At 43.0% G+C, this 14,402-nt stretch overlaps 1 protein-coding gene across 2 annotated transcripts in view; it reads left to right on the forward strand.

The window, feature by feature from the left end:
• LOC121537685 (1-phosphatidylinositol 4,5-bisphosphate phosphodiesterase eta-2-like) overlaps nt 1-14,402 on the forward strand; it is a 169,809-nt gene that overhangs the window by 61,875 nt on the left and 93,532 nt on the right. The gene's annotated exons all lie outside the window — the stretch shown is intronic.

The raw sequence follows: 14,402 nt of genomic DNA on the forward strand, positions 1-14,402 counted from the left end.
TTGCGCTCGTCGTGTCCAGACCCAGATCGATGGCTCTTTGAAATGTGTATCCTTTTGTTGTCCTGTCGTGGGGCTCCAGTCGTTCATTATTAATCGCGTGCGGTTTTGAAGATCTTGTCGCTAGGCTTGTTAAGTCACTGTATCCCCTTTAAAGGTGATCACCTGGAAGGACGTGCGCTAAAGCGCTACACAAGTTCGCCAAAGTCACATTTTACCCGCTTTGCAGGAAAAAGTGATACACGATGGGAGGAAGAATGGAAGGGGAAATTAAAAAGAGTCTCCAACAGGGGTTTGCCCTTCCCTCAACCCTCCCACACCCCTCTCTTCCCTGCTCCCCCAAGCCCCGGTAACCATAGCATGGGTAATTAGCGGCAGCTCACCCTGGCACAGAGGAGCCAGTATAGCGACGGCAGTGGCAGTAGCAGCAGCTGCTAACACCGTGGAGCGCTAATCAGCGTTCCAACATTACAGCAAAATGGAGCACTAATGCTAATGCTCCAACATGTAAGAAGTGCCACAACGTGGTGTAAGTGCTACTTTGTACTTTGTCCCTAAGCTGACTTTGAAACTGTGGTGCTTGTGCTACGCTAGGGGGGAAATTGCAGGCAGCGAGAGAAGCTGTACAGCGCTAAAACAATGGGGTTCATAGCTAGCGGAACGTGCTAACAGATTGTATGTTCTAGCCTCCGAACTGGCAACGCAGCCAAGTCTTTTCAAGGTTGTACTTCTAGGGACAAATTAGCTGTTTGAAAGCTTTTTTGAGGGATGGGGGTGTGAGCATGTGAGTCTGGGCAGATGAGATGTAGTCTGTGTTTGAGTGTGTCTGTAAGTTGTCGTTCGTATGTGTATGTTTGTAACTGGTGTACAAATAAATAAATAAAATAAACATTAACCAGTAGGTTTTGATATAAAAGAGTAGGATTGTAAGCGCTTATCTCCTACTTAAAGAACGCCAAAGGATGCTTGTTCTGCAATGTCCATTTGAACACTTGTTTTAGGAGAGTCACGGAAAGGTGTCCGAGTGATTTCTCTAGTCTGGCCACCTTTTGCTTGTGAACATAACGTCTGACCGATCGTTTTATGGCCATTCTATGACCACTTACTCTGACATCACCTATCGACCTCCATTCTTCATATTGACAGACTATTGGGCTGTTACAAGCATCCCTGTCGTACATGTGTTGCAACCCAAGCTCCACGTTTCACACAGGGGAAGACTAATGGTAGTAAACTGTGTTTTAAACCCTCCGTGTAACATGCTGCTGGCATTGCCAGCGGGGATGTCATGCAGTTTGACAAGCATAGTTCCATTGCTATCAGTCAGAACGATTCTCTGAGGTGTTCATTTATTTTTTTCAATCTGTTTGATATGACTCAGTATATATATGGGATTTTTGACAGTTATGATAGAGGTTCTAGAACAGTACAGAGCTTTTGGTTTGAGATAGACACAAAACACCTGCATGCATCGCTAGGCAACTCTAGGATTGATACCTATATTACAGTAAACTGCTGTGTCTGACTGTCATTCATGGCAAATGATGTCTCAGTATCTGTAAGTTCATTAAATGAATGACCATCCGGTTGTCTGAATGTCTGTCTTGCTCTCCTTTGCCTCAGCTTCTAACCCTAACCCTCTCTTACAAATGGGAGGGAAGATTATTTAATAATTTCTCTATTCATTCTCGCTCTCTCTCACTCTCTCTCGCTCTCTAGCTCTCTCGCTCTCTCACTCTCTCACTCTCTGTCTCCCTCTCTCCCTGTCTCTCTTTTTGCCTCTCTCTGTGTCTCTCCCCCTCTCTCATCCTGAATGCGTTGTGATGGAATGTGAATTTAAAACTAGGGACAGACACTGAGGTAGATAGGTTTATAGGCAACTATGAGATAAGTAGATTGTTTTATAGACAACTATGAGATAAGTAGATTGTTTTATAGACCGCTATGAGATAAGTAGATAGGTTTATAGACAGCTATGAGAAGATAAGTAGATGGTTTTATAGACCACTATGAGCTAAGTAGATTGTTTTATAGACAGCTATGAGATAAGTAGATCGTTTTATAGACAGCTATGAGATAAGTATATCGTTTTATAGACAGCTATGAGATACGTAGATCGTTTTATAGACAGCTATGAGAAGATAAGTAGATGGTTTTATAGACCACTATGAGCTAAGTAGATAGGTTTATAGACAGCTGTGAGATAAGTAGATCGTTTTACCGATAATTAACATAAACACATTTAGCATCTCCTGGCTTCCACACATAGCCTACAAGCCACTGATGCAGACCTTTGGAACATCTACATTTAAAAAAGTCTAATAAATCCATGTAATATAGCCTACACCTTCACAGTAAATCCATTATTTATTTTAAACAGGTCTAAAGAAACATGATATTGTCACGTTGTATAATGATTAGAAGACAGGCGCAGGAATACGTATTAGGGGTTTTATTTACTCCACCCAACACAAGGTACGTCATTAAAAACGACAGGGACGCAGCCCAAAACAAACACGTGTATATACAGTGGGGGAAACAAGTATTTAGTCAGCCACCAATTGTGCAAGTTCTCCCACTTAAAAAGATGAGAGAGGCCTGTAATTTTCATCATAGGTACACGTCAACTATGACAGACAAATTGAGAAAAGAAATTCCAGAAAATCACATTGTAGGATTTTTAATGAATTTATTTGCAAATGATGGTGGAAAATAAGTATTTGGTCACCTACAAACAAGCAAGATTTCTGGCTCTCACAGACCTGTAACTTCTTCTTTAAGAGGCTCCTCTGTCCTCCACTCGTTACCTGTATTAATGGCACCTGTTTGAACTTGTTATCAGTATAAAAGACACCTGTCCACAACCTCAAACAGTCACACTCCAAACTCCACTATGGCCAAGACCAAAGACTATGGTAGACCTGCACCAGGCTGGGAAGACTGAATCTGCAATAGGTAAGCAGCTTGGTTTGAAGAAATCAACTGTGGGAGCAATTATTAGGAAATGGAAGACATACAAGACCACTGATAATCTCCCTCGATCTGGGGCTCCACGCAAGATCTCACCCCGTGGGGTCAAAATGATCACAAGAACGGTGAGCAAAAATCCCAGAACCACACGGGGGGACCTAGTGAATGACCTGCAGAGAGCTGGGACCAAAGTAACAAAGCCTACCATCAGTAACACACTACGCCGCCAGGGACTCAAATCCTGCAGTGCCAGACGTGTCCCCCTGCTTAAGCCAGTACATGTCCAGGCCCGTCTGAAGTTTGCTAGAGTGCATTTGGATGATCCAGAAGAGGATTGGGAGAATGTCATATGGTCAGATGAAACCAAAATAGAACTTTTTGGTAAAAACTCAACTCGTCATGTTTGGAGGACAAAGAATGCTGAGTTGCATCCAAAGAACACCATACCTACTGTGAAGCATGGGGGTGGAAACATCATGCTTTGGGGCTGTTTTTCTGCAAAGGGACCAGGACGACTGATCCGTGTAAAGGAAAGAATGAATGGGGCCATGTATCGTGAGATTTTGAGTGAAAACCTCCTTCCATCAGCAAGGGCATTGAAGATGAAACGTGGCTGGGTCTTTCAGCATGACAATGATCCCAAACACACCGCCCGGGCAACGAAGGAGTGGCTTCGTAAGAAGCATTTCAAGGTCCTGGAGTGGCCTAGCCAGTCTCCAGATCTCAACCCCATAGAAAATCTTTGGAGGGAGTTGAAAGTCTGTGTTGCCCAGTGACAGACCCAAAACATCACTGCTCTAGAGGAGATCTGCATGGAGGATTGGGCCAAAATACCAGCAACAGTGTGTGAAAACCTTGTGAAGACTTACAGAAAACGTTTGACCTGTGTCATTGCCAACAAAGGGTATATAACAAAGTATTGAGAACTTTTGTTATTGACCAAATACTTATTTTCCACCGGAGAACCAATCCCCAAGAGAAAACGCGACTCGTCGACTGATACAGATGATTTATTATTTTCACCACTGGGTCTGGTAAGTGTGGAAAGGAGTTGAAGGAGAGTCTTGAAATGAGTGACGAAAAAGCAGCGATAATGGAGAAAGAAACCAAATAATTAAAAGTGACAGTAACTATGGAAACGGACGTTAGGGAACTTAAACAGGAGAACAACCTTCTGAGAGAAGCCTTACTAGACATCCAAACTAGATCAATGAGAGAAAATCTAGTACTTACGGGTATTCAGGAAAAAGAGGGAGAAGTAACTGAGAATATTGTGAAGGACTTCCTTCTTACAGCGCTGCAGATTCCACTCGAAGCTGTCGATAAAATCCAACTCGAACGTGTACAGCGTTTCGGACAAAGAGGACAGAAATACGAGCGTCCAATCGTTGCCAAATGTGCTTTTTTTTAAGGATAAAGCAATGGTTAAAAGCCTAGGTAAAAGACTTGCTGGCACGAAAATAGGCATGAATGATCAGTTTCCGAGGGAGATTGCAGAAAGGCGCAAAGTTCTGTATCCAATCTTCAAGGAAAATAGATTAAAAGGGAAACGTGTTGCACTTGTTGTCGATAAACTGTATATTGACAACCAAATGTTCCGAGACACAAAGATTACTCCATGTCTATTCTGAAAGTTCTAATAGAGGGGTCGAATAATGGAACACCCAATACTAGCCATGATAGGGATTGTAATATTAAAGAACATGTATAGTATTTTATAAAAGGATAAAACGATATAACAAGAAAAGATAAAAAGCATAATAATACATCTTCAAATACAACTAATTAGAACATTGCATTTTTGGCAGGCAATTGTTGTTTTGGCGGACGGTTGTTGTGGTTGGTCCTGTGTTCTCCCTGGCGTCCTTTCCCCCCTGCGGCAGGTGTGGGATGCAGGCGCGCGCTCGGCCCCTATCCTCCGCAATCAGCCATGTGGAGTGCGTTTTTGTGTTTGGAAAAGTCTGTCGTTAAGTGAGTGAGAGGGGAAATGGTTGCATATCCCAGAGCCAACGGGTGTCTATGAGCAGGGGTTGTGAGAGGGAGCTTTCAAATTTTGTGTAGATGAGGGATATACATTTTTAAATATAGTATACATCTAATCTATTTTTTATTGTCCTATCATGATGGAACGATCCCCAACCCTATATCCTGGATACCCACCTGAGCGACCCATACACCAAAGAGAAGTCCACATCTGTTTTATGGACCTGCTGTGAATTGCCTATATGCAGCCTAAACAGAGAAATAAATGCAGTCAGAGACCTACTTGAGCAGCACTGTCCCCTCAAGATTCTGAGCCTGCCTGGCAGGGTTGGTCCTACAAAGCCAGAGCCCCCGATGGGGGAGCATAATATACAAGGAAATTCTCAAAGCTGCTAATGAGAACCTTGACGACCTTGTACCTAGCCGGTGGGGATTCCGGTGGGGTACCCCCACCCAAGTAGTGGCAGTGCTGGCAACACTGGCTGCAGTAACCCATGGGGAGGGGGTCACACACGGACAATCAGAGAGGGGGCTTACTATTGTGGCCCAAGTGGCACAAAATAATCAAAGGTATGACTGCACGGAGATGCTTCGGAAAATGGTTACAACGGGGGACCAGAGTGTTTGTGTCTCAGGTGAAGAGGGTGGATCTGATCTCCATCACCTAGGACTTAACATAGATTAACATTTTTTGAACATCTTGGCATGGTTCTGTTATAATCTCCACCCGGCACAGCCAGAAGAGGACTGGCCACCCCTCATAGCCTGGTTCCTCTCTAGGTTTCTTCCTAGGCTTTCGCCTTTCTAGGGAGTTTTTCCTAGCCACCGTGCTTCTACACCTGCATTACTAGCTGTTTGGGGTTTTAGGCTGGGTTTCTGTACAGCACTTCGAGATATTAGCTGATGTAAGAAGGGCTATATAAAATAAAATTGATTGATTGATTGATTAAATAGATTAATCAAATCTCACATTGTTGTTCACTTTTGCTCAATCTTGCATTCTTTCTCAAACGGCTGTAACTGTATGTGCATTCGTAAATCAGGTTCTTTCTTGAGTTGGACTCTGGGATGTATCAACCACTGAGCATCTGATCTTGTGGCTGGTTGTAGGGGAGGGGGGTGAGCGTGTGTGTGTGGGTGTGTGTGTGTGTGTGTGTGTGAGTTTGTGTCCAGCATCTGTTTTGGGGAGTGGTAGTTTGCTGAAGTGGTAGTTGCTTGTTAAAATGTAATGTAATACAATGGCAATTCGGGTTATAGGTTAAAATCCTACGCATGAATGCCGACATTATTACGCACATTAATTGAAAATGATGGAAAATAAGATATGCAAGATATTTGAATAGATATTTTTTAAATAGCTATATAAATATATTGAGGTGAGAGCATTGGAAATGTTTTTGGCGGTTGACCTGCTGTTTTGTGGGTGGCACTATGTGATGTTTTCGATGGATGGGTCCTGGCCCCTCGGGGGCATAGGGATCCGGGGGGACAGGGGTGGTATGCTGATCACTGGGATGACGGCCCAATTTTGGATGGGGAGGGGTTTTAGCGGGGGAATTAGTGGAGAACAATTGGAGGGTTATTTAGTGACATTGCAAATATCATGGTATAGCTATATGGACACTCTAGCTATTTTCTATTGGTAAATTTACAAACATATATAATGACAAACAGATTTGAAACTTGTATCTCATTATGGTATGTGGTGAAATAAGTATAGCCAGTTATAATTGTAATGGCTCAGCAGATAATAACAAAAGAAGAACAATATTTACATGGTTCAAAGAGAAGGAATATAATATCTATTGTTTACAGGAAACCCATTCAACAATTCTAGATGAAGTTGCGTGGAAAAAAGAATGGGGGGGGGGGGAAATATACCTCTCCCATGGGCTAAGAAACTCAAAAGGGGTGATGATATTAATTAACAGTAATTTCGATCCGAATGTGCAAATTGTCCAAATAGATACGCAAGGTAGATGGATTATTTTAAATATGTTATTGGACCATAAACAAATATGGCTCATTAACCTTTACGGACCAAATAATGATGATCCACACTTCTTTGAAAATATATATGATAAATTATCGACCTTGCAAGCAATTCAAGACTCTATTATTATGGTGGGAGAATATAATATTGTTTTAAATAGCTCAATGGACCCGTAAAGGAAATCACACTACAATCACCCTCATGCTCTTAAGGAAATTGTGAATGTCATGGATACATTAGAACTAGTAGATATATGGAGGCTTAAATATCCTGATCTAGTGAGATATACATGGCGGAGACTCAATCAAGCTAGTCATCTTGACTACTTTCTTATGGCATTCTCGTTGGCACCAAAAGTTTAAAAAGTGTTGATAGGGGACAGAATGCGGTCGGACCATCATATAATTGGCATATACATTACTCTTACTGAATTTCCACGTGGGCGAGGATATTGGACATTTAATCAAAGCCTATTGGATGATAACTTGTTTTTAACTAGGACAGAGGAATTTATAACTGATTTTTTTCCGACATAACATACAGTGGGGAGAACAAGTATTTGATACACTGCCGATTTTGCAGGTTTTCCTACTTACAAAGCATGTAGAGGTCTGTAAATCCAGAAAATCACATTGTATGATTTTTAAGTAATTAATTAGCATTTTATTGCATGACATAAGTATTTGATACATCAGAAAAGCAGAACTTAATATTTGGTACAGAAACCTTTGTTTGCAATTACAGAGATCATACGTTTCCTGTAGGTCTTGACCAGGTTTGCACACACTGCAGCAGGGATTTTGGCCCACTCCTCCATACAGACCTTCTCCAGATCCTTCATGTTTCGGGGCTGTCGCTGGGCAATACGGACTTTCAGTTCCCTCTAAAGATTGTCTATTGGGTTCAGGTCTGGAGACTGGCCATGCCACTCCAGGACCTTGAGATGCTTCTTGCGGAGCCACTCCTTAGTTACCCTGGCTGTGTGTTTCGGGTCGTTGTCATGCTGGAAGACCCAGCCACGACCCAACTTCAATGCTCTTACTGAGGGAATGAGGTTGTTGGCCAAGATCTCGCGATACATGGCCCCATCCATCCTCCCCTCAATACGGTGCAGTCGTCCTGTCCCCTTTGCAGAAAAGCATCCCCAAAGAATAATGTTTCCACCTCCATGCTTCACGATTGGGATGGTGTTCTTGGGGTTGTATTCATCCTTCTTCTTTCTCCAAACACGGCGAGTGGAGTTTAGACCAAAAAGCTCTATTTTTGTCTCATCAGACCACATGACCTTCTCCCATTCCTCCTCTGGATCATCCAGATGGTCATTGGCAAACTTCAGATGGGCCTGGACATGTGCTGGCTTGAGCAGGGGGACCTTGCGTGCGTTGCAGGATTTTAATCCATGACGGCGTAGTGTGTTACTAATGGTTTTCTTTGAGACTGTGGTCCCAGCTTTCTTCAGGTCATTAACCTGAAGGTCCTGCCGTGTACTTCTGGGCTGATCCTTCACCTTCCTCATGATCATTGATGCCCCAAGAGGTGAGATCTTGCATGGAGCCCCAGACTGAGGTTGATTGACCGTCATCTTGAACTTCTTCCATTTTCTAATAATTGCGCCAACAGTTGTTGCCTTCTCACCAAGCTGCTTGCCTATTGTCCTGTAGCCCATCCCAGCCTTGTGCAGGTCTACAATTTTATCCCTGATGTCCTTACACAGCTCTCTGGTCTTGGCCATTGTGGAGAGGTTGGAGTCTGTTTGATTGAGTGTGTGGACAGGTGTCTTTTATACAGGTAACGAGTTCAAACAGGTGCAGTTAATACAGGTAATGAGTGGAGAACAGGAGGGCTTCTTAAAGAAAAACTAACAGGTCTGTGAGAGCCGGAATTCTTACTGGTTGGTAGGTGATCAAATACTTATGTCATGCAATAGAATGCAAATTAATTACTTAAAAATCATACAATGTGATTTTCTGGATTTTTGTTTTAGATTCCGTCTCTCACAGTTGAAGTGTACCTATGATAAAAATTACAGACCTCTACATGCTTTGTAAGTAGGAAAACCTGCAAAATCGGCAGTGTATCAAATACTTGTTCTCCCCACTGTAGGTACAGCAAATCCCCTTATTGTATGGGACACCTTTAAATGTGCCTTTAGAGGCCATGCAATTCAGTACTCATCTCGAAAACAAAAGCAATTTAGGTCAAAAGAGTCCACACTAACAAAGGAAATAGAAGGTCTAACAGAACAGATAGATAGCAAAAAAAAACTGTAACATAGAGGCTCAGAATAAATTAGAGGAAAAACAAAAATAAATTGAGAAACTTATTCAAGAAAGATCAAGTATAATATATTATAAAAATAAAGCAAACTGGATGGAATATGGGGAAAAATGCACCAAATTATTTTTTAATCTTCAACATAGGAATGCTACCAAAAAGAATTTATTGAAACTGGTTACAAATGACGGAGTCACCCATGATTCACCAAATTATATTTTGAAGGAGGAAACATAGTACTTTAAGCATATGTTTTCGTTTCAGTCGCCTCCATCTCCTCTAACTGAAGCAAATTGTAGAGATTTTTTTCTATTGATAATGTAAAATTAACAGCCATACAGAAAGACTCATGTGAAGGTGAAATTACAGAGGAGGAACTTCTGGATGCAATTAAAGAATTTAAGTCCGGGAAAACTCCATTGTTGGATGGCATACCAGTCGAGGTATACCAAACCTTTTTTGATATACTCAGAGGACCGTTATTAGCATGTTTTTACCATTCCTATGTAAATGGTAGATTATCAAGAAGAAGGTCTGATTTCATTATTACTGAAACAGGATACATGTGGAAAATATAAAGATCCATTCCATAAAAAAAATTGGTGGCCCCTTACACTTCAGTGTTGTGATGCAAAAATTCTAGCAAAATGTATAGCGCATAGAATTAAAAAGGTATTGTCGGACATTATTCATTCTAATCAGACAGGTTTTTTACATGGGCGATACATTGGAGATAATATAAGGCAAGTACTGGAAACAATAGAACACTATGAAAAATCTGGGACGCCAGGCCTACTATTCATAGCAGACTTCGAAAAGGCATTTGATAAAGTACGACTGGGTTTTATATATAAATGCCTGGAGCAAATGTACTAATTGATTTTAAAAAACGTTAAAAAACGTTATTTTTTTGAGAAATAAAAAAACAAAAAAAGGTATAATCTTCGTAAATGTTATTATCGGTAGGAATGGTGGAGTTATGTCGCACATGCAGCTAACAAAAACATATGGAAATGTCTGCTCTACCCAAAATTACAATCAAATAATTGCAGCATTACCGCAAAAATGGAAGAGGAAAGTGGAAGGAGGAAAAAGTAAGGAACTTGTCTGTCGGCCTTGCATTAAAGAACATAATTGGTTAAAGAAAATTGTGATAAATAAAAAAGTTTACCAGTTTCATTTAAGGACCAAAAGATTGACAGCCGTCCCATATAGATTGCAAAATAGTTGGGAAGAGTTTTTGACGTACCGACTCCATGGCATAGTGTTTATGAACTGATACGCAAAACGACGCCGGATTCAAAACTTGTAATTTTTCAATTTAAATTATTATATAAAATTCTTGCTACCAATATAATGTTATTTGTATGGGGGATACAATCTTCCCAGCTCTGCAGATTTGGCTGTGAAGAGACAGAATCATTAGATCATTTGTTTTGGTACTGTCCATTTGTAGCTTGTTTCTGGACACAGGTCCAGGAATGGCTGAAGGATTGCAATATTTGCATGGCCCTGCAGATAGCAGTGATATGAAAAGTCATAGTCAATTGATCAATAATATAATAATACTTTTAGCAAAGATATTTATTTTCAATTCACAAACTGTAGAAACAATGAGAATAGAAAGGTTCAGAACTTTTGTAGAACATCACAGTACAGTTGAAAAATATATGGCAAATAGAAATCCAATATGGATGGTGTTAAGAGATAGATGGGAGGTGTTGAATGGAGCTGAAGGATGGGACTAATAACAACAACTAATAACAACAAGATAACTAATGTAAGACATGCTGTGTCCATAATAAGTATATAGGTTATATATTGTGAGCTTTTGTGAAAGAGCACAGTTAGAAAGATATGGCATATAGAAGCATACCAGATGGACATCATGAAAATGATCGGAGGAAGTTCAGGAGTAAAAACAAACAAAATATAATTAGTGACTGTGTCCATAAAACGTATATAGTATGTATGGGCATGAAGTAGAGGCCTAAGCATTGTTGTTCACTAGTTTACTCCAATTAGGGAGGGGATGGTGGGGTTGGAAAGTAATAAAGGGAAATATATATTTTTTAAGGATATGTATGTACAGTACACATGAGGTAATGGGAGACACCTGGTGAAACAGATCAATGTGTGACATGAACAGGCATAACATTACAAATGAACAGGCATAACATTACAAATGAACAGGCATAACATTACAAATGAACAGGCATAACATTACGAATGAACAGGCATAACATTACAAATGAACAGGCATAACGTTACAAATGAACAGGCATAACATTACAAATGAACAGGCATAACATTACAAATGAACAGGCATAACATTACAAATGAACAGGCATAACATTACGAATGAACAGGCATAACATTACAAATGAACAGGCATAACGTTACAAATGAACAGGCATAACATTACAAATGAACAGGCATAACATTACAAACATTATAACATTCAGTAGCAGTTATAATAGCTCTACCTCTCATGCTGAAAAAGAAAACCAGGGCGTTAAAGAAAACCCCATCATGCATAACCATAATCACAAACGTCCATCATCTCAAATAAAAGTTATGACTTTCTTATGCTTTTTCAGTAGAGAATAAAACCTGTGTTTTTATACAGCATCACGGCACAATTCACAGTTTAATAAAATAAAAAACAATACTGGGAGGCATTTCTAATTTCATGTGACAGAGTTGGTGGCTAGACAGATGTGACAACACAGAGGGTGCGTCCCAAATGACACCCTATTCTCTCTATAGTGCACTACTTTTGACCAGAGCCCTATGGGACTCAGCTGGACTCAGCTGTGGGGTAGAATGGATGTGACAGACGTTTGATTGGTTCTAGAATGACAGCCGCTTTCCCTCCGAGTTCTAAAGATTCTGAAGGTTCAGCCAGCGACCATTAGCCAATAGCCGCTCACTGTACAGACAGGTGGCAAACACAGGGGCTTTCAACTTCACTTCACCAGAGCTGCAGCCTTCACAGCCAGTCCCAGTTTGCTTCCTACCCTTTCCTCCTGGCCCAACCCATTCAATGTTTGTAGATCTGTCTGGCGCAAATCCAACATCTCTCATCACCCCGAGAACACCATGTTTTTCATTGGCAGGGATTGGGAAACTGGTCCGAATTGAAGGAATGACGGATGGCGCTAAATACAGGGAAATTCTTGAGGGAAACCTTTTTCAGTCTTCCAGAGATTTGAGACTGGGACGGAGGTTCACCTTCCAGCAGGACAATGACCCTAAGCATACTGCTAAAGCAACACTCTAGTGGTGTAAGGGGAAACATTTAAATGTCTTGGAATGGCCTAGTCAAAGCCCAGACCTCAATCCAATTGAGAATCTGTGGTATGACTTAAAGATTGCTGTACACCAGCGGAACCCATCCAACTTGAACGAGCTGGAGCAGTTCTGCCTTGAAGAATGGGAAAAATCCCAGTGGCTAGATGTGCCAAGCTTATAGAGATATACCCCCAAGAGACTTGCAGCTGTAATTGCTGCAAAAGGTGGCTTTACAAAGTATTGACTTTGGGGGGGTGAATAGTTATGCACCCTCGGATGCCACTGCGGTGGAGGTCGGCCTGTTCCTTGTGCCGACGCATGGCCCTCTGGAGATGAGTGTTCGCAGCGTTCCAGATCTCCTCAGTGCGCCGAAACCACTTATCCACCACAGGGGCCTCGGTCTGGCTCGGATGCCAAGGTGCCAGGGCCGGCTGATACCCCAACACGTACTGGAAAGGAGTGAGGTTAGTGGAGGAGTGGCGGAGGGAATTATGTGCGTCCTCATCCCAAGGTAGAAAATCCACCCTGACAGTAACACCTCAGGAGCCTGCCCACTTCCTGATTGACCCTCTCCACCTGCCCGTTAGCTTGAGGACGGTACCCGGAGGTGAGACTGACCGTGACCCCCAGGCGTTCCATGAATGCTTTCCATATGCGTGAGGTGAACTGAGGACCACGGTCAACACACAATGTCCTCCGGGATCCCGTAGTGCCGAAAGACGTGCGTAAAAAGAGCTTCCATGGTTTGCATGGCCGACGGGAGCCCAGGCAGAGGAAGGAGGCGACAAGCTTTGGAAAACCGATCCACAACGACAAGAACGGTGGTGTTCCCCTGGGAGGGGGGAAGGTCAGTGACAAAGTCCATTGAGAGGTGAGACCAGGGTCATTGTGGAACCGGCAGGGGAAGGAGCTTTTCATAAGGTAGGTGTCTGGGTGACCCGACATAGGCGGCGTGTGCGCCCAGGAAAGGAGGTGGTCCCGCACACCAGTGGGCACGTAGGCGCGGTTCTCTGGGCACTGTGCAGGTGCGGGTTCCGTACGCAGGGCCTGCCGTATGTCGGTGTCCATCCTCCTACACCACTGGTGCAATGATATGGAATGGAGGGATGATGGGGGTCTCCTCTCCCTGCCTCTCCTCTGCGTCTTTGATGGCGAGACAGGGCGTCTGCCTTCACATTCTTCGAGCCTGGCCTATAGGAAAGCGTGAATTGGAACCTGGCGAAGAATAGAGCCCACCTGGCCTGTCTTCGGTTTAGCCTCTTCGCTGCCCTGATGTAGTCCAGGTTGCGGTGATTCGTCCACACCAGGAAAGGGTGTTTGGACACCTCCAGCCAGTGCCTCCATGCCTTCAGAGCCCTCTTGTCCGCCAAGAGTTCCCAGTCCACTACGTCGTAGTTCCTCTGGGCGGGGCTCAGCTGCTTGGAGTAGAAGGCGCAGGGCCGCAGTTTTGGAGGGGTTCCGGTGCGCTGGGACAGCACTGCCATGACTCCTACTTCGGAGGCGTCCACCTCGACGATGAAGGGGAGTGAGGGGTCGGGATGTGCCAGCATGGGAGCAGTGGTGAAGCGTGCCTTCAGTGTCTCAAATGCCCTCTCCGCCTCTGCCGTCCAACAAAGCCACTGGGGACCTCCTCTCAGCAGGGAGGTAAGAGGCGCGACCACCGTGCTGAAGCCCCTGATGAACCTCCGGAAATAGTTGGCAAACCCCAGGAATCGCTGGACTGCTTTCACGGAGTTGGGGATGGGCCATGACCTGACTGCGCTGACGCGTTGCTCCTCCATCTCCACTCCCTCCGTGGATATGAGGTAGCCCAAAAAGGACACAGACCGCTGGAAAAAAACTAACATTTTTCTTGTTTAACATATAGGTTATGCTCCAACCATCTTCCCAG

Source organism: Coregonus clupeaformis, chromosome 24 (assembly GCF_020615455.1).
Source record: "Coregonus clupeaformis isolate EN_2021a chromosome 24, ASM2061545v1, whole genome shotgun sequence".
In the NCBI taxonomy this organism is placed as follows: Eukaryota; Metazoa; Chordata; class Actinopteri; order Salmoniformes; family Salmonidae; genus Coregonus; species Coregonus clupeaformis.